This window comes from Mustelus asterias, chromosome 7 (assembly GCF_964213995.1).
Source record: "Mustelus asterias chromosome 7, sMusAst1.hap1.1, whole genome shotgun sequence".
NCBI lineage: Eukaryota > Metazoa > Chordata > Chondrichthyes > Carcharhiniformes > Triakidae > Mustelus > Mustelus asterias.
In genome coordinates, this window is record NC_135807.1 from 16,160,251 (window position 1) to 16,181,547 (window position 21,297).

At 43.8% G+C, this 21,297-nt stretch overlaps 1 protein-coding gene across 2 annotated transcripts in view; it reads left to right on the forward strand.

Annotated features, from left to right (window-relative positions):
* The window catches only part of piezo2b (piezo-type mechanosensitive ion channel component 2b), an 825,142-nt gene that overhangs the window by 359,181 nt on the left and 444,664 nt on the right, over positions 1 to 21,297 (forward strand). The gene's annotated exons all lie outside the window — the stretch shown is intronic.

Consider the following 21,297-nt stretch of genomic DNA (forward strand, 5'->3'; position numbering starts at 1 on the left):
AGCTGCTCAGCTGGCCGTGCTCACCACATTGTGCAGTACTCTGCAAAAAAAATGGAGGCATGGCCCATGCCATCAGGATGGTAGGGCAGGGGTATCCAAAAAGGGTAGCCCCTATCGATAAAAGAGAAACAGGAACCCCAACCCACATCCCCAGGCAAACCCTCCTCCTTATAGACACAAGGAATGCTCCTCTCCCCTCCAAAGGATATGGGAACACCCCCCCCCCCCCCCCCCATGGATACGAGGAACCCCCCCACCAGAGGGGTTCCCCAGCATTTCCCCAGCACCCTGCGGGGAAAATACCAGCCTCTGGCACTGCCCACGACAAGGCAAAGAGCAGTGGGAGCTTGTGGAAAACATAGAAACCGAAAAAATATCTGAAATGTTTGCCAAGATTCAAGTTTTCTGCCCTAAGAAAGTTGGTAACTACTCATTATTGTGATACATTGGCACAGAAGTAAGTGCCAACATTCTACCTCTGCAGATTCTAAAACACATGTATTCACAAATGATTAAACTATGGCAAAACCTATTACTGTGCAACATTCGGTTATCAATGGTTTACTAATTCCATACATAGGGTCCATAGTCCTGAGTGCATGTACAATCAATCTCTCTGGGTGTCACAGATGCTTTACATTGCGGAGACTAAAGGTCCGGCAATAGTAGATCTACCAGCATGCCGTGACCTCGCACTAATCACAATCCATGGAATTAACCGGACATCACACAGCAGATCAACCTCAGAACCTACTCCTATCACCTCAGTTCACGACCTAACATCGCAATATCCAGAATGTTTTATCAAACTTGACAGTTTCAAGGGAGCTGCATCATTACAGTTTCAGTAGAATACAAGTCCATCTATTAATTCACCACATAAGTGTAACATCCACTTACAAGACAAAATGAAGGTTAAGCGAGTCAAAATGGAGAAGAACAAAATCATTAGAAGAATACAGGAGCACACAGATTGGTGCAACTTCATTACATGTGTCATAAAGAAGGGCAGATCATTGAGAGCATGCCTTAACCCATGATGTATATAAATGCAGCTTTGAAATTTTGTCCTTACAAATACCCACATTAGAACAGATTTGCAGGTAGAAAATTATTCTTAAAGCCTGATGCCAAGCACAGTGGAGAACTCCTGAGCACTAATTATATTTTGTATGCCGTTCGGACGACACTGTTTTGAATGACTTCCCTTTGGGCTATCTGTTAGTCAGGGCCTCTTTCAAGCTCACATGGATGCTTCTATAAGTATGTAAAAACAAAAAGATTGGTGAAGAAAAACATAGTCCCTTACAGTCGGAAACGGGAATAGATAATTGAGAACAAGGAAATGCTGGAGCAATTAAGCAATAACTTTAGCTCTGCCTTCATAGAAAAAAACTTCCCAAAAATACTCGGAAGCAAAGGTCTAGTGAGAAGGAGGAATTGAAAAATATTAGTATTCATAAAAAAAGAGTGCTGGAGGACTGAATGCTGATAAATCCCCCAGATTTGATAATCTACATCCCATGGTACTCAAGGAGGTGAACACAGTAAGAGTTTTAACAACACCAGGTTAAAGTCCAACAGGTTTATTTGGTAGCAAATGCCATTAGCTTTCGGAACGCTGCTCCTTCGTCAGATGGAGTGGAAATCTGCTCTCAAACAGGGCACAGAGACACAAAATCAAGTTACAGAATACTGATTATGGTTGGCTGTAGAGATTCGCATTCTAATCAGTATTCTGTAACTTGATTTTGTGTCTCTGTGCCCTGTTTGAGAGCAGATTTCCACTCCATCTGACAAAGGAGCAGCGCTCCGAAAGCTAATGGTATTTGCTACCAAATAAACCTGTTGGACTTTAACCTGGTGTTGTTAAAACTCTTACTGTGTTTACCCCAGTCCAACGCCGGCATCTCCACATCATGACTACTCAAGGAGGTGGCCATGGAAATAGTGAATGGATTGGTTGTCATCTTCCGAAGTTCTGTTGATTCTAGAATAGCAGATTGGAGAGTGGCAAATGTAACCCTGCTATTTAAAAAAAGTGAGGAAACAAAATTATAGACCAGTTAGCCTAATATCAGTAGTAGAAAAGAATGCTACAATTTATTATAAAGGATGTGATAACATTACATTTAGAAAATATCAGTGAGCTTGGACAAAGTCAAAATGGATTTATGAAAGGGAGATTATGTTTGACAAACCGACTGGAGCTTTTAGAGGATGTAACTAATAGAATAGATAAGGGAGTACTTGTGCATGTGGTGTAGTTGGATTTTCAGAAAGCTTTCGATAAAGTCCCATGTAAGAGGTTAGTAATATATTGGCATGGATTGGAATTGGTTAGCAAACGGGAAACAGAGAGTAGGAATGAATCGGTCTTTTTCAGAGTGGAAGATGGTAACTAGTGGGATACCACAGGGATCAGTGCTTGGCTTCAGCAAGTCACAATATATATCAACAATTTGAATGAGGGAATCAATAACAATATTTCCAAGTTTGTTGATGACACAAAACTAGGTAGAATTATGCGTGATGAGGAAGTAAAGAGGCTTCAAGGAGATTTAGACAAGTTGAATGAGTGGACAAATTCATGGCAGATATGGTAACATGGATAAGTGAGAGGTTATCCACTTCGGTAGGAAAAACTAAATGATAGAGTATGATTTAAATGGTGATAGATTGGGAAATGTTGATCTGCAAAGGGACCTGGATGTCCTTGTACTCTAGTCATTGAAAGCAAGTATGCAGGTACAGCAAGCAGTCTGGAAGGCAAATAGTATGTTGGCCTTCATTGCAAGAGAATTTGAGCAAAGGAGCAAGGAAATCTTACTGCAGCTGTATGTGGCCTTGGTGAGACCATACCTGGTGTATTATGTACAGTTTTGGTCTCCTTACCTAAGAAAATATATACGTGCCAATAGAGGGAGTGCGGCAAACATTCACCAGTCTGATTCCTGGGATGGCGGGATTGTCATCTGAGGAGAGATTGAATCATCTAGGCCTATACTCACTGAAGTTTAGAAGAATGAGAGGGATCTCATTGAAGCATTTAAAATTCTGACAGGAAATAGAATTCCCACTATCAACATCCTCAGGCTTACCCTTGACCAGAAACTGAGCTGGACTAGCCATATAAGTACTGTGGCTACAAGAGTAGGTCAGAGTCTGGGAATTCTGCAGCAAATAACTCACCTAACTCCCCAAAACCTGTCCACGATCTACAAGGCACATGTTTGAAATACCATCCACTTGACTGGGCGAGTGCATAGAAAGAAATCATAGAAACCCTACAGTGCAGAAGGAGGCCATTCGGCCCATCGAGTCTGCACCGACCACAATCCCACCCAGGCCCTACCCCCACATATTTTACCCGCTAATCCCTCTAACCTACACATCCCAGGACTCTAAGGGGCAATTTTTTAACCTGGCCAATCAATCTAACCTGCACATCTAACCTCACAGCTCCATTCAGGAAGCTTGTCAGCAGCTAGGACAAAGCAGCCCACTTGATTGGCACCCCATCCACCACTTTCAACATCCAATACCAGCTCCTGGTCACCAATCTACCTCCTGAGGCTTCTGATTCCACTTTCATCCCCAAGCTTCTGATCTCCACCTATGCAGGCCTCCAACTTAACTTCAGTTCATCCCGTCAATAACTCCCAGCCTCCCAAACCAGCCCTCCATATCCCCACCAGCTCACTGGGAGCAGGAAATCCCCTAAAATGTCCTCCCCTATTGTGCCACTCTGCCCAAAACCCTGTTCCACCTATTTTCCCCTGCCCTGGAACTAACTCTCCTTCTCTCCTCCACTTCCCCCTCATTTACTTTTGATTCCTACAGCCTTCCGACCACCAAAACCCCACTTTTCCCCCAGTTGGGTCAGCAAAGTAAAACTCCGGGCAGATATTATCTATGCCAATTTAAACTCTTCATTGGACCCATCTATTTTAATTCCATTTGCCTTGTTTGTCCCCATGTCATTCAATATTTTTCATCTTCATCTTCAAGTATCCACCTAATCCCATTTAAATCCAGTGATTGGCCTAGCTTTAATAGCAACTTGTGGCAATGCATCCATGGACATCAAAGAATTATGCTTGAGCTCTATTTATGCTTTTTGCATTATTCTAAATTCATCATATTTCATTACCAGTTTGCACCGAACAGTGAAAATAATCGTAAATCCACTGAGCTCATTATTAAACAGTAAATTGAGCTTTACTCTTTGTGTTGATATAGAAAAAGATGATGTCATGAAGATAAATATGTTAAATAAAATAGAAAATGCTGGATAAGCTCATTAGGTCTAGCAGCATCCATGGAGAGAGAAACAGTTAATGTTTTGAGACCCTTTGACAGAACTAAGTCTAAATGAAGATGTAGTTGTGTCCCCTGCATCGAAGCATGAAGAGAACTGCACTCAAAAAATTTATCTTCACTTTATTCCTCCTGGAAGCTTGTAACTATTAGGTTGTCATGGGCACATCTTCTCCATCGTGCCCATGCAATGGCATTCTCATATGGCTTGTCTAAATCCTCACCCTCCTCATATTCACCCTTTTCAACACTGTCCTCATCCAGGGAGATGTCTAGCTCTTCCAGGTCTCCCTCTGGCAACACATCCCCTCTTTGCAACGCTAGATTGTGCAAGGTTCCCAGTGAGTTTCCTGGGTAACAATCACAAACATGCATAATCAGCTTTCTGTGATCACAATTGGTTGGATGTTCAGAGAGAGTGAAATCCATTTCTATTAGAATCTCACCGGCTGCTACCAGAGAGGTCTAAAGGCCACAGGTGTGGAGTTGATGGTGCCCTGCACTTGCAAGAATCCTGAATTGCAGCAAAAACCACATCTCTGGCAGCCTGATTTGCTTCAACCATGTAGAACTGTACATAATGTTGAGCTTTATTGGAAAGGGTATCTTTCACCTCCTTTATGCATTTGTTTGTCACTGATTGTTAGATACTGCAGAGGTCCCCAGTGGAGCTGTGCAAGTACCTACAGCAAAAAATGATCAGTTCGACAGAGCCCTTCAGAGCTACCAGAGTTGGATGCCCTCCAAGTCTGTGCCATGTCAGTTCCTCATGGAGAATGTGGCAAATATGAGCTACCACACTCCTGGACAAGTAAATGCATCTGCCTTTCATTAATCTCCATGTGTGAGTTGCATCTTCTGTAGCCTGTTGGCCATGCCAGAAGTCTATGGATTTAGCTCCTCCTTGTCAGCATCTGAGTCTTTCTGGGGTTCTTTTTCCTCAGAGTGACAATCCTTTTTCCTCAGAATGACAATCCTCTCTGGGCCACCGCTTTCTCGTTTTAATCAAAACTATCAAGAAGGCAGTATTGCCTACAGCTTGCATTCTCCACTCCTGCTGGTATTTGTGCATGGATACAATTAAGCAATCAATGGTAGTTCTCCCTCCATATACAAGGCAAGAATGCAGCCTCTAGCCCATGACTTTCTGTTAGTCTGCACACCACTACCAAAGGCCACCCGTCGCAGGATGATATCATCCTGGAGGACAACAGATGGCTGAACTTCCCCTCAGATGTGGCTGTATATTCACAACAAGGGTCTAAATTTGGTCAAAAGATCCAACACAATCAGCCTGTGTTGGTTGTCTTCCAGTGGCCTTGACAATAACTATGGATACCCAGTCTTTGCATTTAAGTACTGACTGCAAGCATGGTGCCTTGAATGCCAACACCAGTGCACTGGGAACATAGAGGTTTGTAGGGCTCCGCTGCCTCTGTGCAGCAGACATGGACATTGATTTTTGGACTGCCTCAGTAAAGATCAGATGCCAATTAACACCATATGCCCTGAGACAATTTTCCAATTGATATTCTTTCTAGCTTGTTTTCGAACTGTGTCATTGTAAGGTGAACTCAAAAATGGTGCTACTGACTATCTTGTGGGAGGCCAGCTTCCAACTCTCCCTATCTTCCACCAAGTCCCTGTGATTCTTCTGCCTCCTGATTATCGTTCCTCCTATTAATATCTAACCTCCCCTGTTACCTTTGAACCCTGGAGATGCCGGTGTTGGACTGGGGTAAGCACAGTATGAAGTCTCACAACACCAGGTTAAAGTCCAACAGGTTTATTTGGTAGCACAAGCTTTCGGAGTGTTGCTCCTTCCTCAGGTGAGTGAAGAGTTGTGTTCACAAACAGGGCATACATAGACACAGACTCAATTTACAAGATAATGGTTGGAATGCGAGTCTTCACAGGTAATCAAGTCTTTGCAGGTGCAGACAATGTGAATGGAGAGTGGGTGAAGCACAGGTTAAAGAGGTGTGAATTGTTTCCAGCCAGGATAGTTGGTGAGATTTTGCAAGCCCAGGCAAGTTGTGAGGGTTACAGATAGTGTGACATGATCCCAAGATCCCAGTTGAGGCCATCTTCATGTGTGCGGAACTTGGCTATCAGTTTCTGCTCAGCGATTCTGCGTTGTCATGTGTCGTGAAGGCCGCCTTGGAGAGCACTTACCCAAAGATCAGAGGCTGAATGTCCGTGACCGCTGAAGTGTTCCCCAACAGGAAGAGAACACTTTTGCCTGGTGATTGTCGAACGGTGTTCATTCATCCATTGCCATAGCGTCTTTGAACCTTTGAACCCTTCATTATCCATGTGAATATCCCTGTTCTCCCCCTGAACCCTTTTGAATGTGCCCATACCTTTGTCATAAGAACATAAGAACATAAGAAATAGGAGCAGGAGTAGGCCATCTAGCCCCTCGAGCCTGCCCCGCCATTCAATAAGATCATGGCTGATCTGAAGTGGATCAGTTCCACTTACCCGCCTGATCCCTATAACCCCTAATTCTCTTACCGATCAGAAATCCATCTATCCGTGATTTAAACATATTCAATGAGGTAGCCTCCACCACTTCAGTGGGCAGAGAATTCCAGAGATTCACCACCCTCTGAGAGAAGAAGTTCCTCCTCGACTCTGTCCTAAACTGACCCCCCTTTATTTTGAGGCTGTGCCCTCTAGTTCTAGTTTCCTTTCTAAGTGGAAAGAATCTCTCCACCTCTACCCTATCCAGCCCCTTCATTATCTTATAGGTCTCTATAAGATCCCCCTCAGCCTTCTAAATTCCAACGAATACAAACCCAATCTGCTCAGCCTCTCCTCATAGTCAACACCCCTCATCTCTGGTATCAACCTGGTGAACCTTCTCTGCACTCCCTCCAAGGCCAATATATCCTTCCGCAAATAAGGGGACCAATACTGCACACAGTATTCCAGCTGCGGCCTCACCAATGCCCTGTACAGATGCAGCAAGACATCTCTGCTTTTATATTCTATCCCCCTTGCGATATAGGCCAACATCCCATTTGCCTTCTTGATCACCTGTTGCACCTGCAGACTGGGTTTTTGCATCTCATGCACAAGGACCCCCAGGTCCCTCTGCACAGCAGCATGTTGTAATTTCTTTCCATTTAGATAATAATCCAATTTGCTATTATTTCTTCCAAAGTGAATAACCTCGCATTTGTTAACGTTATACTCCATCTGCCAGATCCTCGCCCACTCACTCAGCCTGTCCAAATCTCTCTGCAGACCTTCTACGCCCTCCACACGATTCACTTTTCCACTTATCTTTGTGTCAATCTGACCGCTCTCTTCCTTGAGGCCACATGCACCCTAACTTTCTGGGGCCCACAATGAGACCATCAAATATGCTGCCTTCCCTCCCCAACCCCTACCAATGACTTTTCAGCTACTGACTTACAAGATACAGATGCCTCCTCTGACTGTGACTGTGCCCTCTGCCTCACAGTACCATGACTCTAACCCCCAGGGCCAAAATCCTTAAGTGACTGACATACTGTCCATGGCCATCACCCCACAAAGAGGCCCACTCCCCCAAGACTGGCATGTTTGCCATTCAAAGCCCTCTAATAAGGTCCACACCACCCCAGGATAGCCTCTTCAACATGCTCTCAACAACACAGCCTCAGCCCCATGACAGTCTCTTAAGTATGCCCCTGATGGTGTGGCCTCAGCCCTTTGAGAGTCTCTTCAATATGTCCCGACATTGGACAGTCTCTTCATCATGTCCCTGACAACATGGCCTCAGCTCCAGGAGAGGCACAGACTCTTCCTTGGTCAGTCTTATAAGTTTTGCCCCAGGACAGTCTTTCAGTACCCCACTCTGTTCCCTGACCAGCCACTAATTCTGCCTCAGTCTAGCCCCTTCCCACCCATTTTCCACATCCCCACCCCCCCCCCCACCCCCAAGTCCTGCCTCTTCATCCGCTTCCTGTGTTCCACAACCATTCACCTCCAGCCCTGTCTCTGTCTCCCCTACCCTGCCCATGTTCCACACCAATCCACTCCTGCCTCTTTCTCCACCTCCCCTTCCGTGTTCCACAACCACACCCTCCACTCCTACCGCTGTCTCTCCCCTCCCTGTTTCTGTTCCACAACCACTCCCAAGTCCTGTCTGTCCCCTCCCCATTGGTATTGGTGCTCATAGTCAACATTGGCACAACATATGACACAAGTACCTGAAATCTCATAGAGTCATAGAGATTTCCAGTATGGAAACAGCCCCTGCAGCCCAATTTGTCCATGCCGCCTTTTTTTTTAAAGCCCTAAGCTAGTCCCAATTACCTGCATTTGGCCCATATCCCTCCATACCCATCTTACCATGTAACTGTGTAAATGCTTTTTAAAAGACAAAATTGTACCCTCCTCTACTACTACCTCTGGCAGCTTGTTCCAGGCACTCACCACCCTCTGTGTGAAAAAATTGCCCCCCTGGACCCTTTTGTATCTCTCCCCTCTCACCTGAAACCTATGCCCTCTAGTTTTAGACTCCCCTACCTTTGGGAAAAGATATTGACTATCTAACTTATCTATGCCCCTCATTATTTTATAGACCTCTATAAGATCACCCTCAGCCTTCTACGTTCCAGAGAAAAAAGTCCAGTCTATCCAGCCTCTCTTTATAACTCAAACCATCAAGTCCCGGTGGCATCCTAGTAAATCTTTTCTGCACTCTTTCTAGTTTAATAATATTCTTTCTATAATAGGGTGACCAGAATTGTACAAGTGTGGCCTTACCAATGTCTTGTACAACTTCAACAAGACGTCCCAACTCCTGTATTCAGTGTTCTGACCAATGAAACCAAGCATACTGAATGCCTTCTCCACCACTCTGTCCACCTGTGACCCCACTTTCAAGGAGCTATGAACCTGTACCCCTAGATCTCTTTGTTCTGTAACTCTCCCCAACGCCCTACCATTAACTGAGTAAGTCCTGCCCTGGTTCAATCTACCAAAATGCATCACCTCGCGTTTATCTAAATTAAACTCCATCTGCCATTCGTCAGCCCACTGGCCCAATTGATCAAGATCCCGTTGCAGTCCCAGATAACCTTCACTGTCCACTTTGCCACCAGTCTTGGAGTCATCTGCAAACTTACTAACCATGCCTCCTATATTCTCATCCAAATCATTAATATAAATAACAAATAACAGTGGACCCAGCACTGATCCCTGAGGCACACCACTGGTCACAGGTCTCCAGTTTGAAAAACAACCCTCTACAACCACCCTCTGGCTTCTGTCGTCAAGCCAACTTTGTATCCATTTAGCTACCTCAGCCTGGATCCCGTGAGATTTAACCTTATGCAGCAACCTACCATGCGGTACCTTGTCAAAGGCCTTGCTAAAGTCCATGTAGACAACATCAACTGCACTGCCCTCATCTACCTTCTTCATTAGCCCTACAAAAAACTCAATCACATTTGTGAGCATGATTTTCCACTCACAAAGCCATGCTGACTGTCCCTAATAAGTCCTTGTGTTTCTAAATGCCTGTAGATATTGTCTCAAAATACCTTCCAACAACTTACCCACCACAGGTGTGAGGCTCGCTGGCCTGTAGTTCCCAGGCTTTTCCCTGCAACCCTTTTCAAACAAAGGCAGAACATTTGCCACCCTTCAATCTTCAGGCACCTCACCTGTGGCTATCGATGATTCAAATATCTCTGCTAGGGGACCCGCAATTTCCTCCCTAGCCTCCCACAATGTTCTGGATACACTTCATCAGGTCCCGGGGATTTATCTACCTTGATGCGCTTTAAGACTTCCGACACCTCCTTCTCTGTAATATGTACACTCCTCAAGACATCACTGTTTATTTCCTCAAGTTCCCTAACATCCATGCTTTTCTCAACAGTAAATACCGATGAGAAATATTAATTTAGGATCTCGCCCATCTCTTGTGGATCTGCACATAGATGACCTTGTTGATCCTTAAGAGGCCCTACTCTCTTCCTAGTTACTCTTTTGGTCTTTATGTATTTGTAGAAGCTCTTTGGATTCTCCTTTGCCCTATCTGCCAAAACAATCTCGTATCCCTTTTTGCCCTCACAGCAAAGGTTTTAAAGGTTGGCAAAAGCGACATTCTACATACCTCAAAGTCATTGATGAACTGAAGCTCACTAGCTGCACACCACTTATGTTTAGTTGGGAAACAGACCAATTAACCTTTGGCGGGACACTCAATTTGGAGGGGGAATGTAATTCTGGTGAGTTGGTCTTTTAATTAGCATTCATGAAACGCAAATGAATTCAAACAAGGTGCCCAACATAGCTCAGCAGGAAACTCAACCCACCTTTAACCCACCATCAAAGTTGGGAGAATAAAATTCCAAACTAATTTCCCGCCAGTGGGAAACTGACTTTTTCCATCACATCAAATTTAGTGCCCCCGCCTGCGACGATCCCCTCCACTACTGGAAGTGGAAAGTTCCGCTGTATCTTTGTAAATAGTTTTTTAGGGAAGCAAATTGCTAAACACTTACAAAATTGTGTGAAAAATGAAATATTAGCCCAAAGTTTGCAGGAGCAGAGTATCTTATTTCATGCCCTGTTAATTGGTCTTGGCTTGTACACATTTAGGTTTCAAAACCTTTTACCCCCAAAAAATGATTGAAGTGCAAGCAGTTCAAAGTAAAGGAAACGCTGTCAAGAAGCTTGTGTTCTACAGGCTTTTGGTATACTCATTTCCCTTTTCAAAACCTTTTATGCTGCTCATACTACAATTACAAATTTGTGTTTGTTACAGTTGTCCTAGCAGGTGAGACTCCGGGAATTTAACAGATGATTATTTGTTCAGATAGCACACTGGGGAAGTTATTTTGAGCCTGCATTCTCCGTTTGTGGGAACAGTGGCACGTGCTTAAAATCCAGAGAGTGCAATTCGCGCCGACGAGTTTCTGCATTCCAATTTTACTGGCCCCTTGCCGGTGGAATGGTGTGAAACACGCCATGGGACCACATATGTATTTTAATACATAAGCATGTTATTAGTGAGCACTCTCTCTGGGACTCCACCCCTGCCCCACCTGATATTCAGTGGGCGCTGGTGTGACATCACTTTGGTGCCATTTACAACAGGTTCACCTCGGAGGGGGGGCAGTTACTCAGGTTCTGATTGGGGTGCCCTTTAAAGATGGCACCCAGATCACTGGAGTAGTAGGATTTTGCTGGTGTGTTGAGCCCCACCCCCCCCCCCTCCCCCTCCATATGATGGTGTGAAACACACCCCTTGATTTTTTTTGGCAGAGTGCAGTAAGATCTGGAAAGAAAACCAACCTGGAGAGAAACACAATGGTTTTCTTGTCAGAAACAACACTCTTGCCATTTTTGGGTAAGATTTTGCCCACTATCTTATTTGCAGATATCTAGGCTGCATATTAATCGCATCCTTTCTCATCCTCCGTCTAGAAACATTTCAGAACTATTTGCTTTTGAAGTGCAGACAAATACAACAATTTGCATCTAGCATGGTCCCACAAGCTGCTAATAGCCAGGCACTGTGCTCTAACCATGATTGAGAAAGAGATGTTGGCTAGGATACCAGAAAAACTCTCAGTTCTTCGAAAACTATGTGATCTTTTGTATCTGTTTGAGAGGAAAAGCAGTTAGTTTAATCTCTCACCTAAAAACCGTAACATTGACAACGTAGCATTGCCATAGCACTGCATTGAAGTGTCAACATTAAAGTTGCTTGCCCAACATCCAGTTTTGGATGAGCAGAAACTCGCTCCAATTAAATATTAAGAAGACCAAAGTCATTGTCTTCAGCTCCAGGAATAAACTCTGTTTTCTAGCCATGAATGCCATACCTCTCCCAGGCCAAGTTTATAAACCTGGCATCCTATCTGGCCTTAAACTGTGTCTCCCACCCCATCTTCTCCACCACCATTACTGCCTACTTCCACTCACATAATATTGTTCATCTGCCCCAGCCTCAGCCTATTCATGCTTTCGTTGTGTCCAGACTTCATTATTCCAAAACTCTACTTGGTGGCCTCCTATATTCTGTCAATTTCTGTTCATCCAAATTGCTACTGTTTGTATCCTGACTTGCATGAAACCCCTATTCATCCATTATCCTTGTGCTTTTGATTTACGTTACTTCCTGGTTCAGCAATATCTTAAATTTATCAGACTTGTTTCAAATCTGTCTTTGACCTCATCTATCCCTATAACCTCTTCCAGCCATACAAACCTATAAAAATACTGCATTCCTGTATATCTGACAAGTTGTGCATTGAGCTATGCACAAATAATAGTAGCATGGAAAAAGAATAGAGCAATGATTATGCATGACTTTAATCTTCATGTTGATTGAGTTAATCAAGTTGGAAACAATAGCTATGACAACAAATTCATAGAGTGCATTAGGGATACTTTCCTCGAGCAATATTTCATGGAGCCAACCAGGGAACAAGCTATCTTGGATCTGGTAATGAGTAATGAGGCAGGCTTAATAAATGACCTCAGAGTAAACGATCCTCCAGGAAGTAATGATCATTCCATGATAGAATTTAATATTCAGTTTGAGAGTGAGAAACTTGGGTCGGAAACAATTGTGTTTAACTTAAATAAAGGGAATTACAATGAAATGAGGATAGAGTTAGCTAAAGTGGGCTGGGCAGATAGATTAGCTAGAAAGATAGTAAGCAAGCAGTGGCAGGATTTAAGGAGGTAATTCATGACTTTCAGCAAAAATATATTCCAGTGAGGAGGAAAGATTCCAAGAGAAGAGTAAATCAACTATGGCTAACCAAGGAAGTGGGACCAGAGAATCTCGTCAACAGTGAATGGTACACTGCCTCTTATAGCTGAGAAACATGCAGCTGGCAGGCTGGAGAATCCCGTCCAGCATCTCCTTCTGTGGGTCAATATCCAATTTTGACACGTAACATTCCTGTGAAGTGACTGGGGACATTGTACCACATTAAAGGTGCTACATAAATGCAACATTTTATTTATGCATTGAAGTCTTGAACTGGGCCTTGAACCAACAGTGTTAGTTGAAAGTGAGAACAACTAGCTGACTGGAATTATGTAGCTGTTTGTTATGAACAGTTTGTTGAGGATCTCTTACCAACATTAACATTAGAAAATTACCTAATCATATATCAAATGCCTAAGACCTCAAAGTGGTAGTTCTTTCTATAGCTCTGTGATTTTGGAGGCCTAATAATTCATTGAGAAATCTGAGTGGAGGACATGGTACTTAATGCAGATCACTGTTAAAGTTTAAAAAGGAGATGGAAGACAATCAAATCGAGAAGCAATGATTAAATTACAAGTTCAAGTTTAAAAAGGTAAGAAATTCCATTCGTTGAGAAAAAATGATTTAGAATAGATGTGATGAGTCTTCAATATGCTGGAAGAGTAAGTCATTTGAGATATCTAGAATTTAAGAGGATTAAGGCAAGAAAGATGAGAGGAGCAATGGCCATAATAGTAGTAATAAAGTAGAGAGAGATGAAAAAGCTTATGCGAGACAGAGAGATTGAAAGCTGGAGGTAAATGAAGGTTTAATAGAATCCATCTGCAGGGCATAGTAAAGCGTCCAAAAAATATTGGTGTGCATTATTGTTTGCCAGAGTTACAATGTATTTCACAGCAACTGTAGTGCAGGGAAAGCTGCTTTTGGCTCAAATATCATCATATTGAGGAAAAAGTGACAAGAAGCCATTGTTAACTGAATTATGTGGATCGCTTGAAATCCAATTATTTTCTACATTCGTGTTTTAGACTAGAAATTTAAGTCCTGGGTGTACACAACATTGTGATATGAGATAATTCATCTCTATTGTGATAATTCATCACCAGAATAAGGGTGTCAAACATTTTTTCATGAAGGCAATGCATTTTTAAATTTTTTGCTTTGGAACTCCCAATTCTGTTTTTTTGGATCTTGGCTGCCAAAATACAAAACTGTGAAAAGATAATTGAAAAGGGACAAATTATAATTGCTGGAAGTCTGAAATGTAAAAATTGGAACTCTGGAAATCCTCCGACAGATCAGTCAGCACCTATAAAAAAAAATACAATGCCAGGGCATTGAGTACAAGAGTTGGGAAATCATGTTGCAGCTATATAAAACCTTGGTGAGGCTGCATTTGGAGGATTGTGTGTAGTTCTGGTTGCCACACTACCAGAAGGACGTGGAATGTTCACCAGGATGTTGCCTGGTCTCGAGGGTGTTGACTCTGAGGAGAGGTTGATTAAACTAGGATTGTTTTCGCTGGAAAGATGGAGGCTGAGGTGAGACCTGATAGAGGTCTACAAAAGTATGAGAGGCATAGACTGGGTGGATAGTCAGAGGCTTTTTCCCAGAGTGGAAGTGTCAGTTACAAGGGAGCACAGGTTCAAGGTGAGAGGAAGAAAGTTTATGGGAGATGTGCGGGTGAAGTTTTTCACGCAGAGAGTGGTGGGTGTCTGGAACATGCTGCCAGAGGAGATGGTGGAAGCAGTCACAATCGCAACATTTAAGATGCATCTGGATGGGTACATGAATAGAGGGTATGGACCGAGTGAGGCAGAAGGTTTTTTCAGTTTAGATAGGGCAACCTGATCGGCACAGACTTGGAGGGCCGAAGGGCCTATTCCAGTGTTGTACTTTTCTTTGTTCTTTGTTCTATAAATTTCAAGTATGCATTCCTGCACAAGAGGAATTTTGACATAGGGCAAAACCAAAATGTCAAATCTTCTCTTTACTGACAGTGGCATGTAACCAACAAGTTGCATTTACACAGCACCTTTAATGTTGTGCAATGTCCCCAGTCACTTCACAGGAGTGTAAAGTGACACAATTTAAGCCACATATGGTACACTGCATATTTCTAGTGCTTCCTGTTTTCATTCTTCTGTCAAGATGTGCACGGAAATTTCTTGTGATTAATTGTCCAGTTTAGTCGAACCTTGATGTGAAATTTTTTTTCAAAACTGACCAGATTAACTGTGCATGGTAATGTATATGTTCATTGTTGTGTTTTCTTTGTGTTAGATATGCATTTGAATATTGCAAATACTCCTACTATATGAAAAGTGAAATAAAACAGAATGCTTGATGTCCACAGTAAGACCATCTTAAAAATTGTGTTTATTTAGTGCCTGAATTTGTTGTAGCTGAGCAGCTAACAGTGGGTGAAATTTAGGAAGCCCATTTGCCACGGGCAAAAGTTATGATGGCTAAATATCAACAGAAGACCATAATGAGATTTACAATGGCGAGACCTCGGTTCGCAATCCTACCCACTGCCCTGCTGGTGATGTAATCATGTTCACACCAAATTTGATTCACTTTAAAAAGTAACTTCCTTTTGCCGTATTGTCTGGTCCCGTTGAATGCTGCTCTCAGCAGTGTGATGTCACACCGGCACAATTCACTACTGGTTTTCGATAACGAAAATCAGTCAAAAAGAGAATGCCGGGGATGCGGAGGTGTCTGAAGGCCCTAGGGATTGAGGGCCAAGACTGGGCATTGTCAAGGGGCACTAAAGTGGGCACTGCTGGGGACTTGCCCTCCTTCATTTGGGGGGTGCAAGTTCCCCTTTGTGTTGGGGGAGAGGGGTGCAGGCCGTGGGGGTGGTGGCAGAGGGGAAAGAACCTCCCGATACTTCTATGGTGTGGGGAGTGGGGGTTCACCCTGAAACTTTTGGGGGAGCCCTCCATAGCTATGAAGGGGTTGGGAGGGCATCTATAATTTTTTGCAGATCAGGGCACCCTTTAAAAATAGCACCGATTCCTGCTATCAGACCCAACCCTGCCAGTGTGATGGTGCAAACCATGCCCCTAATTCTTTTTGACAATGTCAGAAGATCTGCTGAGAAACCCTGGCAGTGTTTCTGGAGTTTTCAGTCAGAACCTTACACTTTGCCATTTCTTTCGAAAATGCCTCCCAATATATATGATTAGATATGTCCTTGCATTGAAGGGCCAAAAGGTAAGATGATGGAAATATTGAGTCATGTGATCAGACTGTAGAATGATTTTCTCAAAAACAATAAACCAGACATATTTTACAACAATGCATTGTCATGATAATAGAGTCATAGAGTTATAGAGGTTTACAGCATGGAAACAGGCCCTTCGGCCAAACTTGTCCATGCCGCCTTTCCTTTCTAAACCCCTAAACTAATCCTAATTGCCCACATTTGGCCCATATCCCTCTATACCCATCTTACTCATGTAACTGTCTAAATGCTTTTTAAAAGACAAAATTGTACCCGCCTCTACTACTACCTCTGGCAGCTTGTTCCAGACACTCACCACTCTCTGTGTGAAAAAATTGCCCCTCTAGACACTTTTGTATCTCTCCCCTCTCACCTTAAACCTATATCCTCTACTTTTAGACTCCCCTACCTTTGGGAAAAAATATTGACTATCTAGCTGATCTGTGCCCCTCATTATTTTATAGACCTCTATAAGATCACCTCTCAGCCTTCTACGCTCCAGAGAAAAAAGTCCCAGACTAGCCAGCCTGTCCTTATAACTCAAACCACCAAGTCCCGGTAGCATCCTAGTAAATCTTTTCTGCACTCTTTCTAGTTTAATAATATCCTTTCTATAATAGGGTGACCAGAACTGTACACAATATTCCAAGTGTGGCCTTACCAATGTCTTGTACAACTTCAACAAGGCATCCCAATGTTCTGACCGATGAAACCAAGCATGCCGAATGCCTTCTTCACCACTCTGTCCACCTGTGACTCCACTTTCAAGGAGCTATGAACCTGTACCCCTAGATCTCTTTGTTCTGTAACTCTCCCCAACGCCTTACCATTAACTGAGTAAATCCTGCCCTGGTTCTATTTACCAAAATGCATCACCTCGCAGTTATCTAAATTAAACTCCATCTGCCATTCATCTGCCCACTGGCTGAATTGATCAAGATCCTGTTGCAATTGGAGATAACTTTCTTCACTGTCCACTATGCCACCAATCTTGGTGTCATCTACAAACTTACTAACCATGCCTCCTATATTCTCATCCAAATCATTAATATAAATGACAAACAACAGTGGACCCAGCACTGATCCCTGAGGCACACCGCTGGTCACAGGTCTCCAGTTTGAAAAACAACCCTCTACAACCACCCTCTGGTTTCTGTCAAGAAGCCAATTTTGTATCCATTTAGATACCTCACCCTGGATCCCGTGAGATTTAACCTTGTGCAACATATGGTTGCATAAGGTTAACTGGTGGTTAAATTCCACAGCTGCTGTGGGGCTACTCAAATTGTCTCTAAATCATTCATACAGGCCTCTAAGTTATCAGTCCTGCAACATAATCCATAGGCTACTACACCTTGACTGTACCAGAATGATTCTTGAATGGCACTCATCCAAAGTTACTGAACCCAAATTTGTACTGTGCATGCATTGATAGCTGCACCCAATTAAAAAAAAATGCTGGGAGAACTCGGCAAGTCTGGCAGCATCCGCAAAAGGAGAAAAATAATTATTAATTAGAATTTAATCATGGCGACATAGGTCCTGTTGATGAAACTGGAAGTGGGTGGAAGCAACTGGCCCAACATGACTACGTGGCAGTTAGCCAATTAACAAGCAGAAGGGTGAGACCAGTCGAATCATGTGATGGGGCGGGAGTCAGGATGGCAATCTCGGTGAGAGCTGTTGGTTGCCTATGTGCTGCCACCATTTTTAAGTGGCGGTCAGACCGGCCTACAGAATTTAAATACACTTCTCTGACTGCAGTATAGAGAAGATTAGCTCAGTTGGCTGGATGGTTGGTTTATGTTGCAGAGCGACAGCAACAGTGCAGGTTCAATTCCTGTACTGGATGAGGTTATTCATAAAGGCTCTGCCTTCTCAATGTATGGTGATCCCCAGGCTAAAATCACCACCAGTCAGATCTCCCCCTCAAAGTGGAAAGCAGCTATGTCATCTGGGACTATGGCAACTTTACCTTTTTTATAAGAGAAGGACAGGTCAACTTCACAGCAGTCGACTACAAACTTGAGAAAGGCAACTTTGAAGGACTGATAGTCCTTGGAAGGAACTAGAGGCATAGGTATTGAGCACAGTGATAATTTGAGTGCCACTGGCATAGGATAGCTGTAATCCTTTGGGATACAGGGCATTCTGCATCATGGCACACAGCTTACTGACAGTCTTCTCTGGCATTGCCCCATAGGCATCTGCATGTAGGTATTTGTGTCTTGAAGACTCTGGGTCCTATTTTACCATTCACATTCTAAGTGCTGGGCGGACTTGAAACTGTGAGTGTTTCAGATCCGGCTTTTAGACCCGTTCTCAGGCGTCCCCCATACGCATTCTGCCTGAAAAAATATCAGCGATTCCGAATCACGCTGCAGAAGCCTGTGGGCGGGGCTTAACACCCCCAATATCCTGCAGCTCCGATCAGCGCCTCCAACTGCACATGCGCAGAAAAAAGAATGATAGAATGCCATTCCCCTGCCACATCACTCCCGGATCGGATAATGCTATCCCACAGACATTGCCCCACCCCCACAACATTACTGAACCCCTTATCCCCCCACCCCCTCACCACGCAGAATGATCATGGGCCCCTCCCCCGCTTCACACACACAACCCCCCCCCCCCCGCCCCCCACTGATCACAGGCAGAGTGGCAGCAGACTCCTCCTTCACCCTCACTGATCACAGGCAGAGTGGCAGCGGAACCCCCCCTCTCCTCCCCCCTCCCCACCGATCTCAAGCAGAGAACCGTTGGACCCCTTCCGCTGCCACCCTCCCCATCGATCTCAAGCAAAGAGCCGTCGGACACTCGGCACTTACCTCCTCAGCAACTGGAGCGCCCGAATCGGACTTTTGTGGAGCATGCCTGTTTTGCGTCAATTCTGGATGGGCGAACGCAGTAGTAAAGGGGGAAAGTGCCGGTAAGGTTAGGCATGTAGCCCATTAAGTCAATTTAAATTCATGCAAATACATTTAAATGGCCATCATGCCCGTTTTGGGCGTGGTCCCAATTGCGGCCATTTTTGGGCTTTGGTAAAGGGGGAACTGGTGCAGAGGTGGGCGCAGATCACGCTACTCGTCTCACACTCACCTTTACCAAATTTTCAAGCCCGAAAATGGGCGCAACTTGATGGTAAAATCGGGCCCTGGGGTTACATCACAACCTTTCTTCCGCCTCGCCCCTGCTGCCATTCTGCCTTGTCTTTTGGTGATTCCTGCCCAGCTGTGACTTGTACCTCCTGCTGCAGCTGTTGTGCTGGAAATGGTGGCTCTGCACCATGGTGTTCTTGTGCACATTTCCTTCAGTGCTCCTTGCACGACACAGCAATGAGACAAAACCCTGCACCCAGATGACATGTAGGAGAACAAGCCTCACCAGATGAAGAAGATAAACAAGATGGAGAAGAGGATGTTTAGCAGGCAGGATTTCGCCCCTGGTGGGGTGAGAAATAAACAAAAAAATAACTGATGCATGTAAAAATGGTACAGCAATTATCATAGGGGATTTTAATCTACATAGCAATTGGTCAAACCAGGTCGGCCAAGGCAGCCTTGAGGAGGAGTTCATAGAGTGTATCCACGATAGCTTCCTTGAACAATATGTAATGCAACCTACAAGGGAGCAAGCTATCCTAGATCTGGTCCTGTGTAATGAGACAGGAATAATTAATGATCTTGCAGTTAGTGATCCTCTCGGAAGAAGCGATCACAGTATGATTGAATTTAAAATACCAGTGTCTTGTGCTTAAACAAAGGAGACTACAAAGGGATGAGGGAGGCGTTGGCTAAAGTAGACTGGGAGCAAAAACTTTATGGTGGGACAATTGAGGAACAGTGGAGGACTTTCAAAGCGATCTTTCACAGTGCGCAGCAAAAGTATATACCAGTGATAAGAAAGGACTGTACAAAAAGAGATAATCAGCCATGGATATCTAAGGAAATAAAGGAGGGTATCAAATTGAAAGAAAATGCATACAAAGTGGCAAAGATTCGTCGGAAACTAGAGGATTGGGAAATCTTTAAAGGTTAACAGAAAACCACGCGAAAAGCTATAAAGAAAAGTAAGATGTATTATGAGAGTAAACTAGCTCAGAATATAAAAACAGATAGCTAAAGTTCCTACAAATATATAAAATGAAAAAGAGTGGCTCAAGTAAACATTGGTCCTTTAGAGGATGAGAAGGGGGATGTAATAACTGGGAATGAGAAAATAGCTGAGACATTGAACAGGTATTTTGTGTCGGTCTTCACAGTGGAAGACACAAATAACATGCCAAAAATTGATGACAGGTGAGGACCTAGAAACTATCATTATCACGAAAGAGGTAGTGTTGATCAAGTTAATGGGGCTAAAGGTAGACAAGTCTCCTGGTCCTGATGGAATGCATCCCAGGATACTAAAAGAGATGGCGGGAGAAATAGCAAGTGCACTAGTGGTAATTTACCAAACTTCGCTGGACTCTGGGGTGGTTTCCCAGATTGGAAAATTGCAAATGTGACGCCACTATTTAAAAAAGGAGGTAGACAAAAGGTGGGTAACTATAGGCCGTTAAAGTTAACTTCCGTAGTAGGGAAAATGCTTGCATCTATCATCAAGGAAGGAATAGCGAGACATCTGGATATAAATTGTCCCATTGGTAAGATGCAGCATGGGTTCATGAAGGGAAGGTCATGTTTGACTAATTTGGTGGAATTCTTTGAGAACATTACATGTGTAGTGGACAATGGGGAACCTGTGGATGTATCTGGATTTCCAGAAGGCATTTGGCAAGGTACTGCACCAAAGATAAAGGTGCACGGTGTTACAGGGAGGATTGGTTAACTAACAGAAAACAAAGGGTGGGGGTAAATGAGTGTTTTTCTGGTTGGCGATCAGTGACTAGTGGTGTGCCTCAGGGATCAGTGTTGGGATCGCAATTGTTTACAATTTACATAGATGATTTGGAGTTGGGGACCAAGTGTAGTGTGTCAAAATTCGCAGATGACACTAAGATGAGTGGCAG